The 17,300-nt window shown below is 39.8% G+C and overlaps 1 protein-coding gene across 15 annotated transcripts in view; it reads left to right on the top strand.

Moving 5' to 3' along the window:
• The window catches only part of LOC145353842 (nuclear receptor coactivator 3-like), a 212,395-nt gene that overhangs the window by 133,361 nt on the left and 61,734 nt on the right, over positions 1–17,300 (top strand). For 11 of the 15 annotated variants that reach the window (XM_080204696.1, XM_080204700.1, XM_080204703.1 and 8 more), the window contains 2 exons: positions 1,451–1,524; positions 7,926–8,001. The gene's annotated coding sequence lies outside the window, so the exon portion shown is untranslated. The remainder of the gene's footprint in view (positions 1–1,450; positions 1,525–7,925; positions 8,002–17,300) is intronic. The other 4 variants (XM_080204706.1, XM_080204697.1, XM_080204707.1 and 1 more) reach the window with 1 other exon arrangement.

The following is a 17,300-nucleotide window of genomic DNA, read 5'->3' as shown; positions in this document are numbered from 1 at the left end:
AAGAGGTGCACAAGAATGACATTGTTACTCCAGCCAGCAATTTACTGTGGCAACAAAGCTAAGATTGGAAACTCACTGCTGAGAGTAATTTTTAGGAACATAGGGCATATTGGATGGTTTTATAATCAGGTCACATGGCAGGGAAGGCAAGAGGGGGGAAATATTTTTGATCTACAAGAATCCACTGTCACTGCCACCGTTAGTATAAATAAAAATTATTCCAATTGTGAAGAATTGAATGTAGAAACCTGCAATCTCCTGTTACTGTCTCAAAGAAACTCTTGAAGTTTTAAAATCGAATGAAGAGCACTATAGTTCCCAATTAAAAATTTTTTTTGAATAACAGCCTCCATGTGATAGCAGCACCGCCCACAAGGTCAAAGAAACATACAGCCTGTTCGTGACAATCGCTGTGCAATGTGGATTGTTAGCTTTGTGTTTAAAAAAATTCTATCGGATCATGTGGGTCATTCATAATTTGGACATGCCCATGGTAATTTGTCTATCTAAATGGGCTGAACATCCACAGCTTTTCTTTAATCCTATAAGGCTTTTGCATTAGATCAGTTCTAAAGTACAACAGCACTGTAAAACTTTTGAAAGTTTTTGTTTAAATTTCTGAAGATAATGGTGAGTTGTTGAATAGTTGCACTACTGCACCACCTCTTGAGAAGTATTCAGGTTACCTAATTGCCCATTTCACTTAATGCACCAAAATCTGGTGCTGTAATGAGGAAGGAAAGTAACTATACTGAGTTCACTTCGTAAAGTCCTATTAGTCAAACATTCTGCTGTTCATTTTTTATCAGTTCAAACAGATGCTTCCTCAAATTGGTGTAGAATTTACACATTCTGCAGCTGCATGCATATACAAATGCTTATATGTATATGTATAATAAGTATGTTTAAACACTTACTACTCCACCTGGAGTAAAAGGGTGTCTGAAGGTTCTTCATGAGCACCTGTTAGATGTCAGCTTTTGGAGATTATGAAGATTACATTGATTAAGAACCTGTATTTTAATCTTCGAGGCTATCTGGAGTGTGGTTTGAACTCTTCAACTTCTGACCCCGAAGCAGGAATGTTGCCATTTAACCAAGTTGGCTAAATCCCAGGAACCTTTCGTAGTCAGCTGCTAATTGCCTCTCAGATTCCAGTGATGGAATTTCACCAGGAAGAATTGCAAGGTAGTTTGACCATAGTGTGCACAGGTTATTGGAAAGGGTAAAGAACTGTGATAGGTACTAGGTTTTGAGACATTATAAGGAATAATAGGCTGACATAGGAATTGTATCCATACACAACATTTAATTCGTATGACTGGGGAAGAATACCTACAATTGATGTTTTTGGCAAAATGATAAAATACTTCACATAAACTATATTTTCAGTATTGCTTTGAGTTATTTGTTTAAAAGCCCTGAATAATATTTAGTGTCTGTTTTACAGTTGAGCCATATTGGGTGGATAATCCTGCAGTGCTGACTTGTTGATGACACCCAAGGCCAGGACTACTTTTTAAGGTCAGGTCACATTCAAACATTCATGACGCATTGTTGTGTTATTCATGCTTCTGATTTGTAGCTCACCACTGGTCCGTTAAGAGTAATGGAAGTCTACGCACTGAGAGCAGCGTTTATTTACAGGCAAACTTGGGAGTTGTTCCTTCATGTTGCAATCAGAAAATAACTCCAGTCAGGGTCCTTGTATTTTCAGATAAAGCTGTGGAGGGAGTGGTGGAAGACATTAGCAGCAGGAAGGTAGTGCTTTTTCCTTGTGTTGAGTGGTGGTGCCCAGAAACAGCATAGCAGCAATCGGGAGTGATGGCTGCCATTATTAGATGAGTCCAATGACTTAACAAGAGCTACAAAAGTAAGATACCCATTCGCGCCTCACAGATGCACACATGTATAGTCCTGGTAATTGGGATTTTTCTTGCTTCCCAAGTCCAATTTTCCTCTCTTGTCCGTGCAGGAATAGCAGGAAATAATGATGTGGATAATGAAACCTGTTGACATTTCATTGTGCCTTTATTAATGGTTTTCCAGTTTCTGCCAATTAATGAAACTACAATATATTCCAGGAAGTGTACATTGGGTTGATTGGCAGCACTTGTTTTTTTAAAAAAAAGCATTGTTTAGGTCATGTGGTAGCTAGTAATATGGTTATATTTATTGTTTTTCTTCAGTGGAGTTAGATTATTCTTTGTTGCATTATTGGTAATCCTGTAGATGGTACATTTTCAGCAATTTGAAGAATGTGAATTTTGCTTTTGGTGTAGGAGAAGTCCCAATGACTTTTTTTTGTTTAATATATTGCATATTTGAATTGCAGCGACCATTCATGACTGGCAGCACAATTGGACATTTTCCTTCAATTTTGCTTTGAAATTTGAGAATTTCACCAATTGTTGTTTAATGGTTATTGATCATTTTGGATCTCTATTTTGAATTTCTCAATGCCATCCAAGCATAACAATGAATGATTTCAGTGTGCATAAAACTATGTACTCTTACTGTTTTATTTGGAGGAGTTGTATACTGATTCTAGAATCTTATAATTGATGCTTTGTCACAAGTCTGGGAGAATCAATAGTAAAACCCTGTTCTGTAATATCAGAATACTCAGTAACCGCTGATTGAAGATCATGTTGTGATTCATTTTGAGGTTGTTGATTGGTAATCACCACCCTGCTTTGCATGAATTTTTTTAAAAATGGAAACATTTAAATTACTTTGGAATCTTCAAATAAAAAATGAAAAAAATTCCCACTCCCCAGAAGTGTACAATACACAGTTTATGAAAGATTAACTGGTTTTAACACAAATATCATAGTACAAATTATGCAACAGATTGAGGCTGAAAGTTGCACTTGTCACAAATTGTTTTAGTAATACTATTTGTTACTTTTTAAGGTGCATTAAAATAATTAGTTCAGCATCCTCTCTCCATGGATGGCACAGCGGTTAGCCTGCTGTCTCTCAGCTCCAGGGACCTGGGTTTGATTTCCATATTGGGTCACTGTCTGTGTGGAGTTTGCACATTCTCCCCGTGTCTGTCTGGGTTTCCTCTGGGTGCTCCAGTTTCCTCCCACAGTCCAAAAATGTGCAGGGTAGGTGGACTGGCCGTGCTAAATTGACCCTTAGTGTCCCGGGATGCACAGACTAGAAGGATTAGGAGAGTAAGTGTGTGGGGTTAAGGATTATGGGGCCTGGGTGGGATTGTTGTCAGTGCAGACTCGATGGGCTGAATGGCCTCCTTCTGCATTGTAGGATTCTATGGTCGATGATCATCAGTGTAAACATCAAGTTAATGCAGTGAAAATTTCATCCCATACCTCACTAATCTCAAATCATTTTTAGTGAATTTACATTGTATAAAACATTGAGGAGAAAGGTGATTTTTTTTTTGTTTTTACCCCCTCACCTCCTTGTCCTCTAACTGTTGATTTATAATGTTTATGTGAGACAGTTATCTTACTGTCTCCCCCTTCCTTGCATATTTACAACCGCAACAATATGCACTTCTATAGCATAAGCAAAAATAGTAAGCATATACCTAGGGTATGAGAAATCAGTTACAAAGATGGATTTTAAGAGTTTTTTAAAACATGGTGAGGCAGAAAGGTAGAGGAAGAGCAGATTGGGATTGAGGCAACTGAAGGATCTGACAACAGAGGGTTGTGGAATGAGGGTTGTGGAATAAGGATTGGACCTTGTGAGGGGCAGTATAGGGCTAAAAGAAATTCCTGACCGAGCAAAGGGTGAAGCCAGCGAGGATTTCAATTTAACACAGTGGATGCCACACGATTAAATTTAATTAGCAAGGAAATAGTTGACAAGGAAGCAGGACTCCGTACAGGCAGGAAGAAGATGGCAAAGTTTATGATAAGTTGATGCTCGTGGAGGATGAGATGCCAATGAGAGTAGAATTGGTGTAATTAAAACTGGGAAATGGCAGAGTTTTGATTTGAGGTAGTGGGATTAGAAGGAAATAAACAGTTTTGTGGAAATTGTTCCTTTGTGATGGGTCGCATTTCGGATTTAACGCTCAGCTTTGCTAAACTTAGCCTGCTTCAAGTTGAACAGTTAGGTGGAATGAACATGGATTTAACAAAGAAACAATTTTTACAGAAGGCGAGAATGATAGTTTCAAATTTCCAACTGTTGGGACGATGAAAATTAGTTCAGCATTTCTTTTCATCAGTGTGACCATCAGGTTTAGGCAGTGAAAACTTTATCCCAAATCTCAGTTATCTCAAATTTTAGAATCATACAATAGAATCATCTACTGCAAAAGGAGGTCATTTGGCCCATCGAGCCTGCACTGACAGTAATCCCACCCAGGCCCTATCTCCGTAACTCCATGCATTTATCCTGCTAATTCCCCTGGCACTAAGGGTCAATTTAGCATGGCCATTCAACTTAACCCACCCATCTTTGGACTGTGGGAGGAAACCAGAGCATCTGGAGGAAACCCATGCAAACACAGGGAGAATGTGCAAACTGCACACAGACAGTGACCCAAGGCCAGAATTGAACCCGATTTCCTGGCACTGTAAGGCTGCAGTGCGAACCACTATGCCACCATGCTGCCCATTTTCTTCAGTGGCTTTACATTAAGTAAAATATTGAAAGGACAAAAGTGTTCTTTTATTTTATTTCCCCTTGCACCTTGGCTTGTAAGTTCTTTACCTGTTTGTGATATGAGGTGTCAAGATGCTTTGAATACATGTGCAGGCGGAAAACCAGGTCCCTCAGTACATCTGTTACTGACACAATGTCGTGCAGGATTTGTCCAATTTAAGCCCCAGGCTCCAGACAGCATAATAGGTCTGTGTGGGAGAAAACTTCATAACAAATCAAGAATTGAATAATCTATATATGTTATTATAAATATTGATATTAACATTACACTGACTTGAGTGAAGGAGGAAAGTGACAGCCAAATATGTGAAGAAATTATTTGAACAATTTGGCAGATTTTGTGGCACATATTGATTTGTGAATGCCATCTTTTGAAGGGGAAAAATGAAAGCCCTTTATTGCTTGGTTTTCTGCTGATTCCTCATTTCTCCTTTGTTCCCTTTTATACTGTAACTGAAAATTTACAATAGTGCTTGACCTTGTTTTTCTGGACCTGCTGTCTGAGGTAGTAATAATTCAAGTCCTTTCAACAAAATAAAGGTTTATTGTAGAAAACTAAGTGAATAGGCAGTCATGTTGTGCTTATCTCTTGTCTTTTAATGTTGAGCTTATTGCTAGATTTTCACACTCACCTAGTATTGAGCAAGTGAGTTCGGGGGGGAAAAAAAAGGAAAATGTGAATTGCTACTCACTGGCAATTTAGTTGTTAAATATAATTTAAGTGCAGTATTACTTAAAGTACATAATAAAAAACAGAAATAGGCCATTTAGCCCCTCATGCTTGTTTTACTGTTCAGTTACCTGACTTCTGTTTACTTGCCATTGTTCTATATCCTATACTACGCTTACCAGACAAAAACCTATCCATTTCAGTTGTGAAAATACTAATTGACCTAGCATTCATAGCCTAGAAGGAAAGTGTTCCAGCCTTTCCTCCATCCTTTGGGAGGATCTGCTTCCTAGGAGGAATGTGCAATTGGGACCATGATCAGGTCAGTCATGATCTTAATGAATGACAGAGCAGGCTCAAGGGGTCAAATTGCTTACTCAAGCTCTTAACTAATGCATTTGTATACAAGGTTTTGCACTAACTTGATGATTTTTATGTATGCAAGTACCTAATTCCCTATACTGCTCCATAACTAGATTCTTACCACTCAGAAGGTATTCCGATTTGTTTTAGCCTTTTGAATGCAGGGTGAATAAAGAATGGCTGGCTTTCCTCTGATGCTAAAAGGACTCCAATGGAGTTTCACAAACTAATCTTCCGAGTCGACAAGCAGAGTACATTGTCAGTTTATTGTTATTTTAAGGATGGCATTAGCCAGTTTAAAATAACTACAATAAGCATCAGCTGACTTATCCCATAACACAATTTCAAGGCCATTGTTATGAGAAATGAAATTGCTAGCTTATTACTAATGGGAATAATATGCTTGAAGAAAGAATATTAGGCCATTTATCTTTAGAGGTAAAATTTCTGACCAAAAGTGCAGCCACAGTGAGGTGGATGTTCTGATGTATCAGCTAAGTTTGTAATATATATTGATACCAAATTTCCATGGATCAAGCAGTTGAAGCATAGCATTTGCTTGAGTGATGGCAGAAAATTGGTAAAAGTCAGTCATAATGAAGCTCTCCTTTGAAGACTGGATTATGCCACTTTCCTATTGGTTGGGAGGGTGGAGATATTTGGATGCCATTATTGACAGCATACCTACTGTTCCTCCTCTTCGGCCCCGAGTTTACTAGATGTTATCAAGGTACAGGTGTAATTTGGCAGCAGAGGTGTTTCCGACCAGATGATTTGACTTGGACATTCCAAGATTACTGCTCGTACAGTGCGAATAGGTTTCGTACAAAGAAGTCCAATTTTACACATTGCTGAAATGCCATGTGGTCTTCAAGTCTCCCTTCCCTCTTTCTCCAACTTTAACATGTACTCAAGATGTTTTATGCTGGTATGGAGTTCTGTATGTTTTAGTCAGATGCCCTGATCCCTCCAGAAATTCTAGCTTAGCACATAAATCTCAAATTCCACTTTGCCCCAAGAATGTTTGGGGCCCTTTTAGTACATGGGACTCAAAACAGATCTTTATTTTTTGGAATGACCTTGGCCTGTTCCATATTTTCAAAATGAAAATGGAAACAATGTTTTGTCTGGCAAATGAGATAGCTGTGGAGATTTATACTAGAATTTTCCTCCTTTGTTTGAAAATGGGTCAATAGTGTGCTTACATATGATGAAACTCGTGTTGCTTATGGCAAAATATAGTATTCCTACTCTCTTGCAGATCCATGTTTTGTACAAATGATATAGCTACTGAAATATACACTAGTCAGCTATCTCACTTTAGCTTCCAATTGAATTACTGCAGGAACCGTTAATAAATGTTGCTTTGAATGTCTGTGTCCTTGAAACTGTTTCTCATCGCACTAAATTGCAGATGTCTACCCCTTTTCACAACTCTGCCAAACAAAAAGGTGCAAAAGTTCGCAATGATTTGTATTATTACTTGGCAGGAAAATTACTTTAGGATATGATTTTTTTCTGCTTTTAACCAGCCTTTTGTACCAATGGAGAAGCAATCGCTGCAAAAATTATGATCGAAGGTCTTTCTGCGAACTTTTTAACACGCGCATGAGTAAAGTTGATGATCTTATCATTGCAAGTCCCCCTAATGAGAGAGTACATATCAATGATCCAACTAATGTCAGGAAGCTATCAAATGTGAAACTCTGGTTATTGTATCACTCCATATGTATATTAGGCAGCCAAGCAACATCAGATTTAAACAAGAAACTAGTTTCAGGAGCAAAGTAAAATCTTCCACTCCTGTATTAAAATTGTAAATAAAATTTTATCTGAAACTTGGGTTAGTTTCCTCTTTGCTAGTTGCAGGAGTTGACATGAATCAGTGAGGATAATATCTGATTTTGTGATATAGTTTCCCAGCTGTAATGTTAATTGGAAATACACCACCCTTTGTGCAAAAAATAAATCGTTCCATAACAAGGAACAAGTTGAAACGTGGACAACTATAGCACCCTACTATGATGCATAAGAAGTTACTGCTCATAATGGGAGTGAAGGTGTTGGATTGAACTTGTTTCAGTTTTGTTTTACTCGTACTTCTGCTGAAATGACAGTGTTTCTTTCAGTCATTGGAAGACAATGAAGACCTTGTTAGGTCACGTGTCTACAGATACCAGACTTCTGAATAAGTTCACATTGGCTCCATCTTGTACCAAAAAGTTTAATGTCTCTTGTTTTTCAGATATGACACATGATGATTGATCGCACTATTACAAGAAGTTGCAGGATCACCCAGATGTTTACAGATTGAAGCTGAGGTACATGGTGACTAATGCTTATGAAATTTGGGGCACTTTCCCTGCTGGTCAGCATGTAAAAGCAATGAAATTTGCTTAACAATCATAAAATACTCCTTCAGTCGTTTTGGAGACGTGTTATATCCTTGGAGAAGTTTATCCAACAGTATAATAGATATGCAGCCAAATGATAGTTTTCATATTTATTTAAACTTCAACATGTAGTGCCTGAATAGTAAAAAACATAATTAGGTTTGTTTAGATCATCTACCCAATCCTACTTCTATTGCTACTATTTGATTTATTATTGTTACACGTATTAACATAGTAAAAAGTATTGTTTCTTGCACGCTATTATAGACAAAGCATACCATTCGTAGAGAAGGAAACGAGAAAGTGTAGAATGTAATCTTACAGTCATAGCGAGGGTATAGAGAAAGATCAACTTAGTGCAAAGTAAGTCCATTCAAAGGCTGACTGCAGTAGGGAAGAAGCTGTTCTTGAGTCGGTTAGTATGTGACCTCAGACTTTTGTATCTTTTTCCTGAAGGTGGAAGAGAGAATGCCCTGGGTGCTTTACTGAGGCAGTGGGAAGTATAGACAGAGTCAATGGATGGGAGGCTGGTTTGTGTTATTTAGATGCTACTGATGTACAACTTTGGTTGGGAAAATAGCAGATCGGATTAGGAGCTTTGTTAATATAAAACAGATGAATTAAATATTAGGAAGGCCAAAGCCATCATCTTGAACTCTGTTTCTTAGCTATCTGCTTAGCTGCTGATTGTCCATCATTGTATTAAACTATGAACTCATTATCCTATTTGATCCTGCTGAGCTGCTGATCCATATCCTTTCCAAAGATCATCCTCACAAAGATCACCTACCTTCACCTGTACAACTTTACCCACCTCAACTTGTATTTTTAAAATTCTTTGGGATGAGAGTTCTACTGGTAAGGTTAGCATTAGTTTCTCATCCTAATTGGCCTTGAGGAGGGGGCGGTGAGCCGCTGTCTTGGACCGCTGCAGTGTACTTGGTGTAAGCACATCCACAATGCTCTTAAAAAAGAGGTTGCAGATATTTGACCCCATGACGGTGATGGAACAGCAGTGTAGTTCCAAGTCAGTGTAGTGCATGGCTTGGAGGGGGACTTGCATGTGGTCGTGTTCCCAGGTATCGGCTCCCATTGCCCTTCTAGATGGTTGTAGTCATGGATTCAAAAGGTGTCGTTGAAGGAGATTTGGTGCAGTGAATTTTGTAAATGACATACATTGCTGCTGCTGTCTGCTGGTGGTGCAGGGTGTGAATGTGTAAGGTGCCAGTCAGACAGGATACTTTGTCCTGGGTCTTGTTGAACTTCCTAAGTGTTGTTGGGGCCGCACTCATTCAGTCACGTGCGTGATTGACTTCTGTAAGCGATGGAAAATGTTACCAACATACTATCAAGCAGCACCTACTCAACAATGACCTTCTTGCTGATGCTCAGTTTGGGTTCTGCCAAGGCCTCTCAGCTCCTGACCAAACAAAAGTGCTAAGCTCCAGAGCTGGGATGAGAATGATTGCCCTTGACATCAGAGTAAAATTTAACTGAGTGTGGCATCAAAGAACCTGAGCAAAACTGACATCAGTGCAAATCGGGGAAAATTCCTCTTGGCACAAGTTCCCAGATCTTAGTAAGAAAGACTTTGCAGGGTCAACTGGCCAGGGTTTATTATTTTGGCAGCATTGAATGGCTTGCTAGGCAGTTAAGAGTCAACCATACTTCTGTGGGTCTGAAGTCACATGTAGGTCAGACCAGGTAAGGATGGCGCATTTTGTCTCCAAAAGGACATTTATATCGTTTATTAGTGTCACATGTAGGCTTACATTAACAATGCAGCGAAGTTACTGTAAAAATCACCTAGTCGCCATACTCCACCAGTTCGCGTGCACTGAGGGAGAATTTAGCATGGCCAGTGCACCTAACCAGCACGTCTTTCAGACTGTGGGAGGAAACCAGAGCACCTGGAGGAAACTCTCTCAGACACCGGAATCAAACCTGGCTTCCTGGTGCTGTGAGGCAGCAATGCTAATCAATGTGCCGCAATGAATGAGATGATTTTATGCTTCTGAAAGTTTTATTAATGCTTTTGTGACCTCCAGGCTGAACTTTTCCAATTAATATTTTGCCCATTTTGAATCCTTCACTCTTTATAAACTTTAGGCTTATCCCAAACTCAGCTTTTCTTAGCTGAACCAAGTCCCGTTGTGCCCTGTGCATGATGGCCGACATTGGGTTTTCTTCTAGCAACTCCTGGATTTAAAAATTCACGTCATTGTGTTGAAATTCCACCATGACCTTGCTCCTGGTTGTCTCTGTAACCCCTTGAGCCCTACACAAACTCGATTTCTCCAGCTGTCACCTTAGGCATTCTCACTTTGTATGCTCTCCAATTGGCATCCATGCCATGAGCTGTATTGATCCTAAGCTGTGAAGTAACCTTCCTAAGCCTAAAGACGCCCCTTAAAATCTAACTCATTAACCAAGCTTTTGGCCACCCATCCTCTTTTTTTTTTTAACTTGGGGTAAATTCTTGTTTGTTTATGCTTCTTTAAAGTACTATGATGTGTTTTCCTGAATTAAATGTGAACTTTTGTCAAGAAAGTAATACAAGTTGATTGGTAATCTTTATAGGCACTGTATAGTCTATGCTAGTAGAGCAATAGAAAATACTATTCTGAGTTGGGTCCTACCATCCAGATTGGTGAATGTTCCTTTCAGTATGTGTATTTTATATTTTTATGCCACGAATGAGTCAAAGAGCTACAGATTGGCAAAATATATTCTTAATCTTCTGCGTCTAAATTTGCATGTGCCTAACGTAAAACATTTGGTATAAAATTACAACTCTCAAGGATCTTTATCGATATGCATATTTGCTGACAAAATTGCTGTTCAGCAACTTTATTACATAAAAACAGCCAAGTGATGCAGGGAATTAGTTTGTGCATGCACTGAGCAGGGTAGAGATAAAACATTCAATGACAGCCCATGCCTGCAATAACTATATATTTGCTGGTGTAAAAATTGTTTCTGAGAACCTGTCATGTTTCCAAAGGCTACAGGAAAGTGAGTTTCCTATGGCTTGAGAATCTGAATTGAAGGTTGTATGTGCAGTTTCCATTTGCAATATTAAGTAAAAGCAAAGGTTGTAGTAGAACTTTTACTTGAGAGTAAATTCCCCTCCTTGGAGAAATGGTGCTTTTTCTCAATCTGAAGAGTGCTTGTATAAATTTTTGAGGATTGTACACATTGAAGAAAGCAATTCATTCATTTTATTCCCCAAAGAAACTGAAGCAGCTTAATACAGAAGCCTGAAAAATACAACTATTCAATGAACTCTCAATTAATTGATTGAAGCCTTATACAGTGACCACTCATCTTAACAGCAGAATGTTACCACCCACTCATGTCATCTCCATGTTTTCTCCTCTTCTGGAGTTGTTGCTTTATACTTGAGTAAGGTTGTTCAAATAGTAAAGACTAACTTATGTCATGTTTATTGCATAGTAATGTGGGAAATGTACTATTTTTATGACATTGAACTGAGATTCCATCTGCTATTGCATAATGTAACTGAGTGGGCTTGATTGGTTTATTTTCTTTTACTTGCAAATTTATATTTACCTTTTAGATTTCTTAAACCTAGAATGTAAAATGAGATGGTGATCAACAGGTAGCAGATTGAAAGTAAATAAGGGCAGCACAGTAGCACAATGTTTGACACTGATGCCTCAGTGCCAGGGACCCAGGTTCAATTCCGGCCTTGGGTGATTGTCTGTGTGGAGTTTGCATATTTCCCTGTATCCCCTGTGTCTGCGTGGTGCTCTGGTTTCCTCCCACAGTCCAAAGATGTGCAGGTTAAATGGATTGGCCATGCTAAATTGTCCCTTAGCATCCAAAGATATGGAGGTTAGGTGGATTAGCTGTTGTAAATGTGCAGAGTTATAGCGATAGGACAAGGTGAGGAGCTGGGTAAAATGTTCTTTCAGACAGTCAGTGTAGATTCACTGGGCCAAATGTCATCCTCCTGCACTGTTGGTATTCTGTGGTTCTATGTTGTTAATAAGAATGATTAATGAAGCTGTTGTTGGGGGGAGGTATTGTTAGGGATACAGATATCAGCTTTGAATTGAATTTGGTTTTCAGCCCCTTGCTGAAGCCCCTGTGCCTACCCGGCACTTTGCGGTATTCAAGCCACCAGTTGGGTCATCAAATCATCTTAACCTCTTTCTCCTACTCCTAATGCATCTATTCCTCTAAGCTGTTTTCTCGATTCTACCCCTCTTGACTCTCCCAAATCTTCATTGTCTTCTGTTCCCCAAGTGCCAGATAAAAGTTCTCTCTCTTTTCCATCTGCATGAACAACTTTGTGATACTTCCAGTTTCCACCTCTGGTCCATTTGCTTTCCCTTCTCAGAGTTCACTACATTCTTATGTTTCTCAAACATCTCTATTCCAACCCATATTCAGTTTCTTGACTTTGCCGTGTCCTGTGGCCTGTCTACTCCTGTGGTTTTCATCACTGACAAAGCTGCCTGACCACTTCTTTGTTTTACTCAGCTCCATGCGATACCCTCTTCCAGCTCCATTTCCTTCTGCAATTACCCTAGAAAAAATACATTAAGACTAGATTCTTCTCCACCATAAGACCCTGACGATGTTGATTTACATAAGCATTCCCTCCCCTCCATTTAAATGGCTTTATCTCTAGCAAAGCCTCCATCCATCTGTTGTTGTTCTGGTATGGCTTTCATCTTTTCAGTCTCAAGGCCTAGTGAGATGAGTGTGAGTGCATGTGATTCATAGTTGGGTTAGTCAGCCATTACTCTATCCACCTTAGTTTGCTTCTGCCAAAAGTCTGCAAAGGTTTTCTGAGGTAGACCTGCATCTGCAGACTTTTTTCCCTCTGCTGCCATTTGCTTCTGCTGACATTATCCTGTTGCCTCCTTCATCTTACAGTAAGTTTAAAGTTTATTTATTGGTGTCACAATAGGCTTATGTTCTTACATGAACACTACAAAGAAGTCACTATTAAAATCCCCCAGTGGAAGGAGCATAGCACTTCCTTTTTCACCACAATGGAGACCATCCTTTGGGCTGCCTCTGCTGATTTTCCACCCTCCCCATCCTTTCCCACCAAACCAAGCTCTCCCATGTTCCCCTTCTTAACCTTCTCAAAACAAATCTTGTCCATCTCCTGCTCCTTCACCACAATTCTCATTGAGCTCCTAAATGTTATCTAACCTTGCTACTGTATTGAGTGGATCCCTCTCCTCAGGCATTTTTCATCCTCCTCTTCAAAACATCAGCATCCTCTTCAAAAATACTTCTGTTCTTCATAATTCCTATTCATTTCCAATCTCCCTTTCTTTCGAAGCTTCTTGAACATTCCATTGTCTTGCAGTCTCTGCTCCTGCAGCTTCCTGTTTGCATCTCTAATCAGATTCAAAACGGCTTTGATGGAAGTCAATGAAAATATTCTCCCTGAATGCTGTCCACTTTTTTGAAGATTTTAAGAGCATACCTGTACCTATGGTTTTAACTTCATCCCCCAGAGAACCATGCTTGGCCACTTCCTCTTTCTCTGCTGATATAGACTTTTCATATAACAGGTACACCAGCTCTTTTACTTCACCACTCCTCTCAACCTCTTTATTGTCCTGTTCTTTAAGACTTTGATATCTAGTCTCAAATGAGCAGTAATTTCCTGCTGCTGAACATTGAGAAGACAGATACCCCTCATCTTCAGTCCTTGCTGCAAAAGACATACCTTTATCGTTGAATCCAATCCCTCCCTGGCCACTATCTTTGGCTGAACTAGACTGTTTGCAACCTTGTCCTGTTCATTTTTCAACCATCTCATTCGTCACATAGACTGCTTACTAGCAATATAACCCCCCTCTCCCTTACACGGCCCAGTTGCTGCCAAAACCTTCATATATGCCTTGGTCACCAGTCTCTGAAACTCAGCTCTCCGTAAGTTTGTTGATTCAGATATTTGATGCACGTATCCTATCTGGCACTACTTTCTGCTTGCTTATTTTGCTACTGCACAAAAGGAAAACTGTTTGGCTTCAGGTCACCCAATGCCTTAAATTTAAAATTCTCTTTCTTATGTGTAAATCCCTCCTGCATCCACTTGTCCATTGCCTAGTGGTGGTGGAAGGTGTATCAGAGGATATGACATTCTGTCTTTCTCATATCTTTCCTGGGGGGATCAATGTCTTTTTAAGGCTTTCTGCTCCATGGAGGACAAGGTGATTCAGTGCTGAGATAGGATCATAACGTTTCTTGAAATCTACTGGAAGTTGTGGGTTTGGTGTCCACTCCATTCAATTTCTGTTAATGACAGGGGTTGGAACATTGAGATTTGGATTAGTTTTCCTGTCGATAAGCGTTTTCTACACACTTGAGGGGAGATTGGATTTTAGCAAACTGAGTCTGCGATTAATGGGACCTGGGTCGGAAATTAAACAGGACAACAAATGTTGCAGACAGACCAATCAAACCATAAGACACAGGAGCAGAATTAGGCCACTCGGCCTGTCAAGTCAGTTCTGCCATTCAGTCATGGCTGATCTTTTTCTCATCCCCATTCTCCTGTCTTTTCCCCACCACCCCGATCCCCTTATTAATTACTTCAGACATAGAGAGTGACCAGGGACTCAGTGGTGAGGGATTTTGCGGCAGGGACTGATGATGGAGGGCATCTGTCTTCCCAACATTGAGCAGCAAGAAATTACTCAGTGCTTCTCTGACACTAGATGTCTGATGATGTCCAACATAATAGAGGCAATAAAGAGATTGAGAGGTGCTGAATTAGAAGAGTTGGGTGTAAAATATTTACATATGGAAGCAGACTTCATATCAGCAGAGGAAGTGTCCAATAATGGTTTAATTATTTCGACAGCTTCTGTCTTTATTTCATGAGGATACATTATTTTTTGTATGGTGCAATATTTCTGCTTGGTGTTGGGAAGAGATGCAGCACTAATATTATAGATTAGTATTGTTTGCATTGCATCCTGTCTTTTCCCTGGAAATACCAATGGACCTAATTCAATCCAGTGCACAGTGTTAACTGCTTATGGTTTCCCTTTAATATTTGGTAGAGGCATTTAGGTCATCTATTTTTGGCTATTATTATGTATGTGCACTTGCTGCTCAATGGAAAAGGTTGGTCTATATAGGTATTTGTCTTGATACTTTAAGTTATATTGGACTTTGTAAGCTCTGTTTATAGGCTAAATTCTACATGGTTTGTCCCCGGAACTTCATGATGGTTGTTCAACATGTGCAGTATACTTCCTTTCACCTCTGCTTATTAGTTAAGCTTTCCGATACTTGTTCAAAATGCAGGATTGTGCATTCACTTGTGTATTTTTCCAGATTTAAATAGTCTTTACTTGCACTGTTCTCTGTAAGATTTGTAGACTGCCTCTAACAGACATAGCTTTTGTAAAATTATTTTTGTTCTGATAATATGCCTATTGCATTCTGACAGCAGAGATTGTTTTACAGTACTGTCATTTAATTTGTCTGTTGCTGGGAGGCTGCAACCATGATTGTTTTTCCTTTAAAGAAAGGTGCTCTGGTTGATTATTAAAGGATCAGTTGGTACCTGTATGTAATATTTGACTGCCAGTTGTTCTCAGTGACTCTAAAAATGTTCTAGTTACTGTTGTTAGCACTTTACCAATTGATATTCTGTAATGTGCATCTGTAGTTTAGTCTAATGTAGCTTCTACAGCACAGCAGATTTACATGGGGGTGGATGATGAAACTAGTGTAGTAGAGTGAAAGGGGAAGTAAATTTGAGGTGAGAGAAGGGGAGCAGGGTGGGAGAAATTGAGAAAGGGTGAAGATATTGAGAAGAGGGGAGCTGGAGGAGGAGGGAAAAGGAGTGCAGGAAAGAGGAATTTCGATCAGCGAAAGTAAGGAATTGAGACAAGAACAGAAAAAATGCAGCCATTGATGGGAGCGGTTAGGGAATTGAATCGACAGTCAGTTGGGGAACTGACTGACTGTGAAAGGGAGAATGAAACTGGATAAGAGTATCCTATTTTAGCTGCAGGGTATTGGCAGGGAAATGGATTGCCAGCCAATTGAATAGGTGAATTGGAATAGGAAATGCAACTAGTGGGGAGGGAAGGGGAAATGGAGTGTGTTCACCTTGGTGTTCATTAGGAGGAGAGGGAAAAAATTCATTAATTTAACCAGTTGGAAGAATACTTATGTATAGGTGGGAATTTATGGTTTCTCATTTTAATCTGCCAATCATTTTGATCACATTCAGGAACTTCCATTAGGATTTCAGACTATTTGGACCGTCTTATAGCCATTTTCCTCAGATATTTGAGAGTTCTTCATTTCTGTCTCTTTTTTTGAGAGGTGTAATGGAGCGCCTTTTCGTTGTTGGTGAATATTGGGGCTTACATGGTCGGGCAAGTATCAAATAACTACTTAGCCTTCATAGCGAGGGGGATTGAATATAAAAGTAGGGAGGTCTTGCTGCGGCTGTATAGGGCATTGGTGAGGCCGCAGCTGGAGTACTGTGTGCAGTTTCAGTCGCCGTACTTACGCAAGGATATTTTGCCCTTGGAGGGAGTGCAGAGGAGGTTTACTAGGCTGATACCGGAGTTGAGGGGGTTGAGCTATGAGGAGAGGCTGAATAAACTAGGCTTGTACTCGTTAGAGTTTAGAAGAATGAGGGGAGATCTCATTGAGACGTATAAGATGATGAATGAGATGGATAGGATAGAGGTGGAGAGGCTCTTCCTGCTCAGAAAGGACAGTAGGACTAGGGGGCACAGCCTCAAGATAAAGGGGGGGCGGTTTAGAACGGAGTTGAGGAGGAACTTCTTCACTCAAAGGGTGGTGAATCTCTGGAATTCTCTGCCCGTTGAGGTGGTGGAGGCTGCCTCGCTAAATATTTTTAAGACGCGGGTTGATGGGCTTTTGATAAGTGAGGGGATTAAGGGTTATGGGGAGAGGGCGGGAATGTGGAACTGAGACACGACAGATCAGCCATGATCTTATTGAATGGCGGGACAAGCTCGAAGGGCTGGATGGCCTACTCCTGCTCCTATTTCTTATGTTCTTACGTTCTTAATGTTCGGCTCTATTTCGAAACAGTTTGATGCTACTTTCTGCTGTTTTTTACTCACCTTTGACACTCCTATGTCTTTACTTGGAATCTACTTCTGCTACTCTGCTGTTGTTTTTAAGCCTAATTAGAAGTATGTCGCTTTATACCTTCAAGTGTTGGCTTTCAATGT

This window comes from Carcharhinus amblyrhynchos, chromosome 16 (genome assembly GCF_965287045.1).
Source record: "Carcharhinus amblyrhynchos chromosome 16, sCarAmb.v2.hapA, whole genome shotgun sequence".
NCBI lineage: Eukaryota > Metazoa > Chordata > Chondrichthyes > Carcharhiniformes > Carcharhinidae > Carcharhinus > Carcharhinus amblyrhynchos.
This window is presented reverse-complemented; position numbering and strand designations above follow the sequence as displayed.